We start from the raw sequence: 14,485 nt of genomic DNA, 5'->3' as shown, positions 1-14,485 counted from the left end.
TCTGGACGTGTTCATGTAACCTGAGAACATTTTTGGCTGGATAAATCTTATTTTTGCGATAATACTCTTATAATTAAATAAATATAAAAGTCATTCCTACTCAGGAAAATGGACTCAAAGCATGTTGTGTCTCCTGTCCACCGTTTCCGGACTTTTTATACCTGAATTAGTAAGTTACTGTTTGAGACTCCTCGACTAAAGACACTGTCGCGTGTTTGTCACTCGTGTTTCATATTTCGCAGGTCCCTCCTTCAGATCTAGGTCCGGACCACGGCTTTTAATGCTACGCTGAGTTAGCTGCCCTGTGTAGGTACAGGCCTTCCCTCGGGCTGATCCCCATACAGGGAGTCACACCAAATGTCTAATACGATGTATAATCCCAGAAAATAAAATGTATTCTGAATTGGAAGATGCTGAAAGGACTGATCATTTAGGAGAGTTTCAGTGCCTATATTAAAATATTTCACGATCCTACAATCTTATTTTCTGGGGGGCTACTTTTTATGACTACGTTTGCTGAAGACTTTGAACTCCAATGAGACATACTGTTCAGATTAACAGACAGACAAACAAAAAAAGAAGAAGGAGAACGTGGTCTCCCCGGCCTCCAGATACATTATTCTGTTTACGTGGTTTCACATTGGCAGAAAGGGATTAATTTCAGCGTCTTTCCCCCCCCCCCCCCCCCCCCATCCACTGCCTCTTGAGCGAACGACGGAAACAAGGCGAGGAGCGAATCGATTTGTGTTTCTTAGGAAAGCACACAGTCTCGAGTTAAAAAAACACGTAAGACATTTTGGCTTTTCCGCATGAGAACGCTTACACCACACTCAAAAAGTACCATCAGTCTCCCTCAACTTCCCGTCATTTCAAAAGAACCCTTACCAGTGGCCTTGCCTCGCCTCATAGCCATTTAAATGTTCAATCGCATCGATTTTTAAGGCTCTTATTTTGTGTAGGGGAGGGGGGGGGGTGAGGGGGCGAAAGAAACGAGAAATATTCCATCAGGCACATAAGTGACGCGTTTAAGATAGAAGGAATTGCGGTAAATCCTGAAAAGATGGAACTCGAGTGAGGCGGGGAAGTTGTCGCGTCAGATCATGGAAACTTGAAGTTACAAATGTTCTTCGAGCGTTAATTTAAACAGTGAATTTTTATTATACTCCTTTACTCTTAATGCCAACTTCTTTAAATGTCGTTTGTTCTACTTCAACGCTGATATCTTCTGCATTATCGGCTTTTGTATATTCTTTCATTTTAGTGAAATTGGGGTCTTTAAGATTCGTCTGTTAATAATCAGTGAAATATCAATTGTTTTGATTCTTTGTTTCTTGCCCGCAAATTAAAAAGTTCAGTTCACTGCAGAATAGAACGTCTTTTGTTTCAGTGTTACAGTCATAAACGGTAACTTTTTATAAGTGGCTTTTAATAGACGATATGCTCCAACCTTTGGCATATGTGATGTAATCTCCGAGGGCTTGTTATATGTTACTTTTGTAGCTCTATATAAGAAGCCAAATATTTATATATTATATGTGACTCAAGACTTTTTTTTACAGCTGGGGGTGGATTATCAAATGTTAAAATTAGTTGTTGCTGTAGTGTGCAATCATCTAAGGAGAAGTTTAGTTAAGTCATTTGAAAACACCCAAGCCTATAATTAGTTAAATAGATATAAATCGAAAATCATGTATTAATTTCGTTATGTCCGTCTGTCTGAAAGTAAAATTTACGGAATATACAGTAAAGATTTCAACTAAACTCGGTATGATGAACATACCTCCATTCTGTTTGGTTTTACAGGTAGATTTCCTGTGTGTTGACACCTTTTGGAACACTCCTTGTGAATCTTCCTGTAGAATTATACTTGTATTTAAAGGAAAATGAATAAAGAAAGTAAAGAAAGAATGTAGAATACGAAGCACATAATGGGAATTTTCTTTCAATATTGCAATAAATATATTCTCTCATTTGTTTTGAAAGTGTAAGAGAAAATAGGTACATTAAATTTGCGTTAAAGATATTAGAGCATCGGTCAAGATTCGATCCAAGTATCTTCAGAATGTCACTAAAAGTGGCGTATGTAAGTGATTTAATAATCTCAATAAATTATATATTTATCTTTGAAGATTTTTTTACAATATAATAATTCATTCACCGTCCATACACAAACTTAAAATGTTGTTAAAATTACTTAAGATTACATAAAATTACAACATTTTTTTAGAATTAGATCTTGATACATTTCACATTTGACGACATGTTTCGGTGTATTACACCATCATCAGGTCAATCAATTTTAATTTTAAAAACTGTTTTAAAAACTGTTGTACATCCTGCTCCGCGTATATTGATATGTTTGAATGTTTTGATTTTCTTCCTTTTAGTGCTTGGATGTTTATATCGGGTTGTAAGTGATGCGTTGTACGTCCGATATTATGGGGTAGTAGATTGCAAAATAAAATTGATTGACCTGATGATGGTGTAATACACCGAAACATGTCGTCAAATGTGAAATGTATCAAGATCTAATTCTAAAAAAATGTTGTAATTTTATGTAATCTTAAGTAATTTTAACAACATTTTAAGTTTGTGTATGGACGGTGAATGAATTATTATATTGATTAAAACACAAACATGACGCAGTTAAGATATAAGATTTTTTTACAAATTCTGTGGGCCTACAAAAGGTTTAAGTAAAAACTTAGTGAGAGGTTTATACCTACGTTTCTTCTGAGAAATAAATGTGACGTCACACCTCTCTCGCACTTAGATCTTAAATCTTAAACTTTCTTTAGTTTCACACACCTTTTCTTCTCACCAACATATATTGCTAAAGTGTCGCTATCCTACTACGTTCAGCTGATGTTTCAATAAAAGTACATCGAAGTCGAATAAATTCTCTATATTTCCTCCCCCCTTTCAAACACGCCGTACAATAAAACCTGAACTCAGAGCATTTTCATTCACATTTTCCTGAACCATCTCGTTTCTCAGACAATTTCTTTCTTTGCTTTTTAGCTGTCTGTGCATTTTCCATTTTCATCTTCTATTCTACGCGTGTGATAAATGGCGTTGTACTATTTCAATTCACTCCACTACATCACAGGAGGTTTCCGGCTAAAAAAAATTTCTAGACGGTTTTCAAATTTGAAATGCGTTGATAAGTGTGTGTGGGGGGGGGGGGGGGGGGGGGGAGACGCGTTGTGTGTTGCTGCATCTCCTAGGCGACCTGTAAAGCAATTGTTCGCGTCGTAAGGTTGACCATTAATGTTCACGCTGTTAAAATGGTCGCTCGGGTTATGAATGATGTTTGGACAGATCAGTTAAGAAATGAGTACATGCGAAAAGATTTGGATGTTTTCCCTATGTTTGGAAAAGAAAAGCTACATAATATGGAGATGAATGCAAAATATATTTTCCAAGGATGGAGACGAGACATAGGAAATGTAACAAATTAGAGACCGGAACAGGCAATTCTCCTGATCCATGAAAGGAAGATGATGGGTTCTGACTTTGTGTGGATTTGTACTTAGACACTGTTTCGGAGAAACATAATTTATCCATCTTCAGGGCTGAAGACTTTGTATCCATCTTCGGGGTCACCTGCGAGTCCACACGGCATCATAATCTTGACCCCTAATCATGGGTATATGGAGCATCTCTGAAACGTCAGTAGATTCTACCATGGGGTCATGGTATCTGTCGGTCGGTAACAAAAAGATATTCAGAATTTTTATTCTTTTCCAAAACGTAACGATTAAGGTAGACCTATATAAGATTCTGGTGTTACGTATTTCTGTGGGTTCTGGAGCTGTGACTCTATCCCAAGGGAAGAACAAAGCGTTGCCGTGAGCCCATGCTATCCCGGTGTATCCTAATAGAGTTAGCCTTCCTGCAGGAACCCAGATGGGATCGTCGCCTGTCCGGCTGTCCAACTGCTTTGGGTTAAACAGGGTAGTTGTATGAGAGTGTAGAACGTCCAGGGCATCCTGCAAATCAGGGTAAATAGCCTGTCAGCGCTGTTAAACTAACCTGTTCCACCACCTCCCAGCTAATGTCATAAAACCCCTCTCTCACACACACACACACACACACACACACACATTCCACTCTCAACCACTCATTATATAATCTTCTATCTCTCTTATAGGCCATCGGCAAACCGAGCAGGGTCGATGAGTAGTCGATTTATATGCAACTATCGATCTCTCGAGTTCGTTTCGAAATGCTGCCGGCAAAACTGCTATAAATATAACAGAAACCTTTGCAACATCGTCTCCACCGTCCTAAGCCGCCCCCACCCACGCTGTTTCCCCTTGATCGTGCTACGCCCACAGCATTTTGCTGCCCGATAGAACGGTAATGTTTGAAGCTTTGCCTTGCTTTCTATTGTCGTTATTAGACCCGAGCTCCGAGATTTAAACGTTGTCAATAATTTGCCGAGGAGAGAGGAAAAAAAAAAACTCTGGACTTGAGACGCTGTCATTCTTATGTTATACGACGCCCTTCTGACTCACTTTATAAGACTTTAAAAATTATTGAAAGCGTTTGAAATTGGCGTAGTTTATTTTAGGGGATTAAAAGATTCGGTTTTAATATTATATTATCATTAACGTGATAGTGTAGACCAGGGGTGTGGACAATAGGTAAAACAGAAATCTGGTGTTCGCTTGAAAATTAATAACAATTTAATTTATTCTTACAGATGAGTTCATTGTAAAGACGTTGTTTGTTAACTTGCCAGCAATGTTGATTTTTAAGTCGTCGTTAATTTTATAAAAAACTTGGCTTATTAATACCACAGTGATTTTCATATCGTTATGTTAAATTGTTTATGGCAACAACAAAATACCTTCATGTATACATCTAGTGGATAAAAACCATTGAAATTTATTGGGAAATGTTTAGAATTTTCGTTTCTTTCGTGAGCTGCAAAATGTGATAATTTGTCTTTTACTAGAAGTCACGAGAGATTTTAGATCTACGTTTTGCTGCGTTCAGTTGTTTTTCTAAACGTGTTTCATGACACTACTTTGGACGGGTTGCAACGTTGATGACGAAAAATTTCGAAGCATTTTACAGCGAATTTTCTACTGCATATTAAACCTAAGCTTTCTGATAACAGAAACTCTTGTGCATGGGATCAACGTTTTACTTTTTCCTTAGATTCAAAGAGTGTCTTCGACGGCCATACAAGATGACGGGTTTACTAACTTTTTTATGTACTTTTGGGGGGGGGGGTTGTTTTTCTGAGCTTCCTGCAGAGGGCGTTGGTTTCGCAGAGTGTCGTAACAATGATCTCCAAAGATATACCGAAACATCTGTAGTTTTTAGGTGGGTAAATCCAAGTTCTTGATTATAACGCACAGCTGAAACAAAGTTATAGCGGGGGGGGGGGGGGGTGCAAAAACTGCTTGATAAAACGGGGGATATAATGTTTGAGAAAGAGATTTTTGTCGTTAACCTCTGACCAAGTTGTTGGCTCTGGCGGGTAAGTACATTATCTTTAACTGTTGTGGGAGGTATTTAGTTGAGATAAAGTTGGTAGTAACATAAACACGTAAAGTAATTATCATTCCGAATAAAAAAAAGTACGTACTAATTAATGTTCAGAATATTTTATGCTCTGTGCTCGTAGCATTACTTTTAAATTAGTCTGTGTTTAATTAATTTACTCTAATGTAGCTTCCTTTAGCACACCTCGTAGTCTGGAGTTTTCAAATTCAATGTGCGGATGACAAGAAACATTTCGTAATGGAGTTCTGCTAACACGAATTCCTCGCTGGCGAAGAAGCTACCGACTGAGCTTTGAGGTCATCTTAAGGGCGCTTTTACGAGAGTTAGTGGAGTTAGATAAAAAAAACTTTGCAAGTAAAATTGTGCATTATAAAGAAGCAGACAGTCGACACTTAATAATTCGACCAGGAACTCACAGAAGGGTCGAGTGGTATTTACAAAACCAGAGTGCGAATTGTAGAATTATAATCGACCGGCTTCCCTTGTGTGTGTCTCGAAATTTCGTTCGGCAATATTTTATAATAGTGCCATCCGATATTCTATGCTGTAATAATTTTACAATAATTTGTATACATTAAAATTGCAGTACGCTGAATATAGGCCTTGAATACGCTTTTCTGGTATTTTAACATTTAAAATCAACATTATTGCTAATACTTTGCTGGGAATGTGATGATGGAGGCAGCCATCTTCAAGTCTCTGTGGAATTTGTTATTTGTTATGACTCAGAATTAGATTGGTTCTTTCTTATTCAACCACGAACTACCAACTTTTTTTTTAAAAAAAATAGAAATTTTGCACAAAATTACTTTACTACTAATACGATTTCAACTGTTGTCACTTCACAGTCTTGTTCAGGTCGTCTTATTTCTGACACTGTTACACCATGTCATTCAGAAGCGTGTTTTGAGCTACATGTTTCGATTAAAATTTAATTATCTTCTGTTAATTTGTTCTCAATTAATTGAACTGACAGTAGCGCTCCTTAAAAGTATGCAACCAACACAGTAGTATTTTCTTGTGTGTATTTTGTGGTTTCTTCCTGTGGTCCGTGTATTTGTCTTCTATGACGTTCTGTTGGCTTGGTCTCGAAACGTGTTTTGCTTCAAGTAACTTTCCGATCTCTGAATTTACCAACTCTTATATTCCTTCATAATATTTCTTACTCTATATTGGATGTCCATTTACCTTCCGTTTTAATTTCCTGTCATGTTCATCTGCGGGGTTGAGGAATGGTTTCGTAAATGGTAGCGTACGCTTGCTTAATGATAGAAGATGAGAGGGAGTACCTGTTGGGATATCGGGGGGGGGGGGGGGTGAGGGGAGGGTAATTCGGCTTTGGATTTACATGATTGGATAATCAGTCTCGAGGCATCAACAAGAGATTCGGTGTACAGTCAGGTAGAAACAGGGCAGGTCTGAATTTCACGAAGGATAAACGAGGAGTACAGCGACTGATAATGACTGTTTTCTGGGATTCATCGTTGTGCGGTCTGGCAGAAATTGTGAGGTATTTTAGAGGAACTACTGCCTCCGTCATCAGGGTGATGATTTCCTCTTAAACGTCGGTCAGACTGCACGGCGCAACGTCTTAGATGACAGCCATATTCTTACTCGTCGCCATGAGCGTTTGTTTTTGACGGCATCGGGCGAATCTCACGTGTATAACGCGAATTGAATTTAGTGGCTAGAGAGAGCATTAATGAAGTGTCAAATGTAATAATAAATACGTGGTTTATTGTAAGATAAATTTTCAGGTCGAAATGAATTCAACAGTTCCAGTTTAAAGGAGTAGGAATTTTAAGGGATGTGTATATTTTTACAAAAAAAATCATTCAGTGTAAAATTAGCCAACTAAAACGTAAGAAAACTGAATTTAAATTTTAATAGTTACTCGGTGGGTCAAGGAATTCATCTTTTGAAGCCCAAATATTACTTGAGTTTAAATCAGGTCAATGCAATCCAAATTTTCATAGTCTGTGCGTACAAGAGCGAGTTTAACATTACCCTTCCTTGTACATTTTCGTCACTAAACCTGGCTTTTTCACATAAAATTTTACATTAATTTTTATTTTCCCCTCAAACTTGTTATCGTATATAATTCTTCATTCATTCACCCTAGAGGATATTATTATTGCTATTATTAATTTGTTTCGTTTTTCTCTTACGTCATCTCTTCATCGGTACTTATTCTCAAACCACCCTCAATCTGCGTTCTTCCCTTAACGCTAGAGACAATTTCTTACATCAACCCAGAAGAAAGTAATATTACAGTTAACTGTATTTTAATCATTACACTTTCAGATCGCAGACCGGAAGACAAAATTCTCTGACCAGCGTGGCAACAAGCGGTTTCCAATGGATCGGTAAAGATATTTATTAGTTTCATTATTTAGGTAGAAAGCGTGTACTCTACTCGACCCATTTACGAAATGCTGCAGTTATATTAAAACTCGCGTTTTTTTTTTTTGTATTCATAATTCGCTGTTTTTACAGTATCAAAATATAATATTGTAAATTGATACTGATGTAACATTCCTATATGCATAACTGTTTCACTTTTCACGTCACCGAAACCTTTTGATCTTTTCAATACTATAGAATAATTTTCACATATGAAATAACTCATTGGCTTTGTAATACTAATGGCAACTTGCGTAAAATGTAATCGAACAAAAAGTGTTTTAACACAGCGTAATATATATATATATATATATATATATATATATAGTGTCAAAGTTACATTTATTCGGTGTTTAATAATTCTTGTGTTTATATATCTCTGTACATTTTCACGACAATTGAAAATTGACCTAAAACACTATCAACCCCCCTCCACGGTTTAGGGATGTAGGAAGGGAGTGTATTGTTAGTATTATTATTTTCCTTCTTTTGCGTATTTGACTTTGATTTATGTTTCGTGTTGTTGGTTTGGACTTTATTACGTATTTGTGGTTCAGAACTGAAGAGTTCTGTTGATACACCTAATAATTGTCTGCTCATTGGTACTTCTCTTTGATGATGGCTGGAATTTCTACCCACACGAACTCATCACTCGACATCGCATCGTACGAGTATAAAGTATGGTTGTAGTTACGTAATACAAACAGACAAGTAACAGAATGTGAGGGTGTGTTTCAAAGTGTACCTCGAGGGAAATTTATTATTTATCCATTGGTTATGTTGGTTGTCTCCCTGCGGCGTGACTGCATAGAACCGAGAAAAATTGCTTTCTCTCAATATTTTAGGACTCTGATATTGAAGGTTATAATACTTTCTGCGGTATTTGTGTTTGTATTTGTTAGTGTTCGTTCGTATCCCTTAGTGTCTGATCCGTAATAAAATAGTTTTAAAACAACGTGTAAAAATCCCACTGAAATTAGGTGGATTTTAAGATATTAATGCAGATTTGATGTTTATCACGTTTAGTTGCGAAGACTTTAAGTAACGTTTTCAGAAGCTATCCTAATATTCATGCTATTAGATGCTTTTGTGAAAGTCCGAACAAAGCTCTGTGCGTAATTAAACGTTCGGAGCATTTGTATGCTTATATAGAGCACTTACTTCGACACATCTCTTGTAATTTTAAACATTTGCCTTTTTTTTTCTAAGTCACATAGAAAGTGGTCCCTTTAATTTTCTTATTCCGTCATATACCCACAGAACGCCCGCTGCTGGCTACACGCATTACACAAATTCTTTATGGACTTAGTTGTTCTAGGAAATGGTTTTCTGTTGTAAGGCATCTTCGAGTCTGCCAGGAGGGTGGCAAGGAAGAGGTATGACAGGATGAGTTAGAACACAGATGAGCAAACGCTAAGTACTTCAGTAACTACACCACTTGAAAATATCTTAAGTATTCTCCGCGCCATCCTTTTTATATAGGATGGCTTCAGTGTGAGTTCGTGTTTCAAGCCTTTTCTACGTGCCTCTCTTTTTCCTTTCTTCTTTTTAGCATGCCTTTATTCTCGTACTCCCCTACCCTCCACCTTCATCTTCACCCTTCCTGCATCAGTCCTCCTACTCTAACACAAGTACATCCATTTTTTCTAACCTGTAATGTCTAACCAAAATTTTACGTCTCTTTTCGTCTTTAGCACGTTTTAGACTGCCTACCGTCTTTTTTCAGTTTTGTTTTATCTCCACTTCACATCTTGTATTCCTTCTTAGATCACAACGCCATCAATTTTTGCGTGGGTAAGGACAGAGTGGGTCTAATCAGTGAGGAGAACCAACCTCTTGATTACCAGTTTCATTCTTCACCTTCCTGAGTCCGCCATCTTGTCACGCAGAAACTTGAAATGGCGGACGGGAAATAATATCACTAAACAGAAGCTTCTGGATTAAATGCAAATATAATTATGCTTTTACATAAAGCATAACTCTCCTCAATTAATATATTGCAGTGTAACGTAAGAATTTTTCATGTTTTTAACCGTTTCAAAAATTGAAAAATAGTTGATCGTAAAGTACTGACCGCTCTCTCACCTTCAGCTGTTTATGTAAAAGTTCTCGCCGGATACTTAAGCGGACAAATTGATGTTATAAATACTCCCTTCACTCGGGGTAAATGTGGGCCTTCTAGGGTGTGTTTTAATACTATATAGAAGACGAATCCAGGGACTGCGCACGACGGAATAACACTTTGTAGAAGTGATAACAAGGTTTAGGTGATGTTCGAACGATTCGTGTATTCCTTCCACACTCTGTCCTGTTTCTTCATTTTCATTTTACTTTGTCCAGTTGTCGCTCTGCCGAGTAATTGCTTGTGGGAAAGGTGACATCTTCCTTCAGAAGATACACAGACAGTTGAACGAACACTGGAAATCCCAAACCATGCGCCGTGGGGTGGGATTTTATTGTGTAATTACAAGTTAATGCCCTTTTGGGGGTTGGTGGCTGATGAAAATAACCAATGCCCTGGAGACGAATTTTCTTGTAAAGTATGTTTTGAAGACACTGCGAATATTTGCTGTGATGTTTCTCTGTTCTGAATTCATGTCTCGGCTGGACAGTAATACGTGTTTTATTAATTAAATCTATTATGTTATTTTATTTATCAACTGCTACTGAGTGCTTTTTGGTGTGAAATGTAGGCGCAATGATGCATAAAAAAAATATATTGCTTTGGAAATAATGTAAGGAAAAGGCCACTCGGAAGACCTAAATATAGATGAAACTATAATATTAAAACGTGCCTAAAAGTAGAGGAGAATGTGTGATCAGTTCACGGGCCGATGGCTCACTCTTGTTAACACGGTAATGGACTTTCGTCTTTTATAAATGCAAGGAATTTCTTGAATAGCTGAGAGACCATCAGATTCTCAAGAATGACTCTCTTCCATGTCGTTGGTTGCTTTTTAATTGCATATTTTGGTCCACTGTATTCTTTTTCTGACGCTAACGTAAGAAAGAATTTAAGATACTAGCAGCTACCAACTGCCCTTTAAGGTGTCAGTACTAACCGACAGATATTAAGCCAAAATATCCCCTCTACGGGAATTTATTTTTTCCCTGTTGCTTCCTATATTTCCCTCCCATTCCAACCGTCTGTTGCGTCGTGCATGCAAATTTTGTTTCCTTTAAACGAAGTCTAATTTGAAATGACCTCCAGGCTGTTAAGACTAATTGTTTACAAGCGTGCAATGAGTTCTTCAGTTACTTTACCGTGGCAAGATAATCATTAAGTAGTGTAGTTACGTACGTTCTATGAACCTGTGCTCATTATTTTCATGTCAGATGAAAGTGTGCGATATTTTGTGGTCATAGGAGTCAGAAGTCACTCAGGCCAGCTGTGAAGTCAGGAGGTGTGGGTGGCTGTTGGTTGCTGTGGTAATTAACTTCTCATTGTTGCTGTGACCGGGCTTAAAACTATAATCCGAGGCCAGAAGCCGTGTTTCTGCCTTGCTTTACATTTTATATATCTCTGAAAGCATGGGCTGTTGATGCTGTGTGTGTGGGGAGGTGTTACGCGTTCTGACACCATATTGACTAATTCAACCACAGCGTTCAACATAGTGTGAATGAGATTACGTAACATCTGAATTAGAATACGTACGTAAGTCGCTGGAACTACATAACTTTACAGTTTAATCACATCACGGTGTCGATAAATTTGCAACTTTTGAGCAGGACAAACGTAAGTCCTCCGTCCTTTGGAGTTTGTCCCATGTCATGATATCCTAATACAGAACATAATGCACCTTTTTCTGACGAATTTGGTTTTTTAAAAACTTTACAGCACAGTGGTATTAGTGCGTGTATCACCTGTTTTAAATCCAGTTACCTTTCATTTTGCCAGCTGAGTATATTTGAGTTTCCTGTGACCCTAAATATAAACACCGATTATTTACTTAAATAGAATTAACAAATTACAATGGAAACGCGTTGCTTACTTTTGAGACAGAAACTGAATGTTTAAACACGAGTACTGTTTTCGTTAATTTCGCTATCCAGTTGGTTAATCTATCTTCAGCCCTGAAAATGGAGATGGTATGTTCCTCCCAAACGCTTGTATCTACTTTTGATTTAACCCACTTTGATTTCTAAGGGGTGATGGGCTAATGTCTTGCTTATTATTATTATTTGTGATATACTAGACCGATTTTCGTGTTTATTCTTCTTATGGACATTAAAATTTCAACCATGTTATCCCATATTCCAACCTTGGACTTTTAACTTTAATTCATACTAGCCGTGCAAACTTCTGAGTTGTGATTGACGTCGAGACAAACAATACACTTCCCATGAAGTAGCGTATGACGAACATCGTAGAAATTAGAGTGACTGTACTTTGGAGATAATTTGTTGTAGATCTTAAAGTGTGAACATGGCTGTAAAGCGTAATTGAAAACTTAGTTCTGTAACAGTCACGCAGAGGGAACTATATGTGTATTCATGTACACAGTAGAATCCTTGTTTTAAAACTGATTGTCTCTTAGGTTTTGAGGATGGCTCTATTGATAGCCGAAACATGTCGTAAATGTTCCACATGTAAATCGAGTACTCGATAAGGAACGAAAAATGATATTTTAATCTTTTAATTATCTTATATTGTGATTGACGGCCAATTTTTATATATTTTTAATACTATTTAAATAAATCACAATATGACGCACCTACAATATCTTCTTGTATTTTATTAAATATTAAGGCTTATCACCGTGTTCACGTGATATACGACCTCAGTAATTCTTAGTTCGTATAATTATGGAATTCCAAATAACAAAAATGGTGTTTAAGAGACCTGTTCCTTAGCTGCAGAAATTATTTATTTTTCCCCTTACATTTGTGTCTTATTTTCTTTAGAATATTATCCCAGTCACAGGAAATTACTAACGAATTCTTTTACGTGTATAATATCCGTTTCTTTAACTCCTATCAAACCTCTTTCCGTTCACCCTTTGTTGAAAGAAAACTGTCTTCATGCTCGCAACTGGCACTCTTATTAACTTGGACCTAACTTTTATTACACTAGAATTTCTATGCACTGAATAAATGAATTTCATTGTACTCCAAAGATATTATGTATACGGCAGAGGAAAGTAAAACTTTAAAGGGTATTATTTCCGTTTTTTTATAATATTAAAATCTGAGTCCTAAGTCGGATGTGGTGACGGGGTAAAAGACTTTATGAAGTTTCAACACGTTGTGTGTGTGTGTGTGTTCTTTTGAAGCTTTGTGTAATGGAGAGTGAATGGATTCCGCTATGGCCCTTATAATGGAAATTTCAGGAAAGATAATTTTTTGTTCTTTTCTGTCTTCATGTGCTTCAACATCTATTCTACCGCGCTTTAAAAATGCTCGAGGTTCGCAGTTTTCGTTTTACCAGATGACGATTGCAGTTTCCATAACAATTCACTTCATTACAAGACTCTTATTATTTGTTAAAAAACATATACGAGGCCTGTAGTAACTTTTCATTACCGGTTGTTTATAATCTTGTTAAGGAAATTGTCCGGAAGATTATGTTCCATTGTGCATAAATTTAAAAATGTTATTAACAACTAAATACTTAGGAGAAATATTTTATAAGCATTACTTTTGAGTTTTCTGTCGTACATGAGAAGGGTTTCGAAAACTGAAATATATTTTGACTGGCCAGGAAGCCCTAAAGTAGTAAAAAAATGTCGATGTTGATCTTCTGGGTTGAGCCACATCATGTTAGATGCCAACACTTCGGAAGAAAATACTGTTTTCTTATTCAGGGCTGTACGAACTACATAGAAGTTCACATCGCTTCAAAACCCAGTTGCTCAACATCTTCACCACCATGACCTCAGATCTCATTTCTTGGTGTTTCAGTTTTAGTTGGACTTGGACGGAATGTTAGCTTTGTCATACGTATCATCTCCTATCCACGTTTTATAATTTTGGAGATAGGGACTAGCTCTATCGACTGGGCCCAACATAGTTTTTACGTCAAGACGGAGATAGGTCCTCCGAAACGTCGTGTTTTATTGTTTCTATTTAATCTGGGACGATGGATAATGACCAGAAAATTGTTTGCTTAAACAACGCACCATCGTCACAAACCTTCAGAATTGGCAGAGGGTGTGGTTTATTCACCTGACGAGGCTTGTAACCAGAGAGTCTTTCATCAACTTCAGAATTGAGTTTACTTAGCAAGTCCTTCTCTGTCGGGAACTGAGTGGAACTAGTTGATACGTTGTTCTAAACACTTTTTTTTTCTCGTAAGATGAAGGATAAAGCTTCAAATGCAGCTGCAGATTAATAGGTACTCGAGTAATTGTCCTAAAAATCAATCCCATTTACGTCGATTTAGCGTTAACCTGCCTTGTTTTGCCTTCGGTTCAAGATTTTACGATCATTCTGTAAAGTTACTTTGTAAAAATATGCTCTATACTCTCTGCATTCTGAGTGCTAACATCGCTGGCTCTCCATTCTGAAGCCCTGTGCTTTGTTTTTTGAGATAATCGATATTTGGGTTGCGAGATGGGAACTG

At 37.2% G+C, this 14,485-nt stretch overlaps 1 protein-coding gene across 4 annotated transcripts in view; it reads left to right on the top strand.

Annotated features, from left to right (window-relative positions):
• The window catches only part of LOC110830345 (neuroligin-4, X-linked), a 279,623-nt gene that overhangs the window by 226,759 nt on the left and 38,379 nt on the right, over positions 1-14,485 (top strand). Inside the window, exon 1 of one of the 4 annotated variants that reach the window (XM_022065139.2) lies at positions 7,825-7,886. The exons of the other annotated variants lie outside the window; for them this stretch is intronic. The gene's annotated coding sequence lies outside the window, so the exon portion shown is untranslated. Of the gene's footprint in view, positions 1-7,824; positions 7,887-14,485 lie in introns of those variants that run through there. 4 annotated transcript variants of the gene reach the window in all.

This window comes from Zootermopsis nevadensis, unplaced genomic scaffold, assembly GCF_977971745.1.
Source record: "Zootermopsis nevadensis isolate Lab colony 2312 unplaced genomic scaffold, Znev_1.0 Znev_ptg000061l, whole genome shotgun sequence".
Taxonomy (NCBI): Eukaryota; Metazoa; Arthropoda; class Insecta; order Blattodea; family Termopsidae; genus Zootermopsis; species Zootermopsis nevadensis.
The sequence above is the reverse complement of the archived record's forward strand: the minus strand, read 5'-3'. Positions and strand labels throughout refer to the sequence as shown.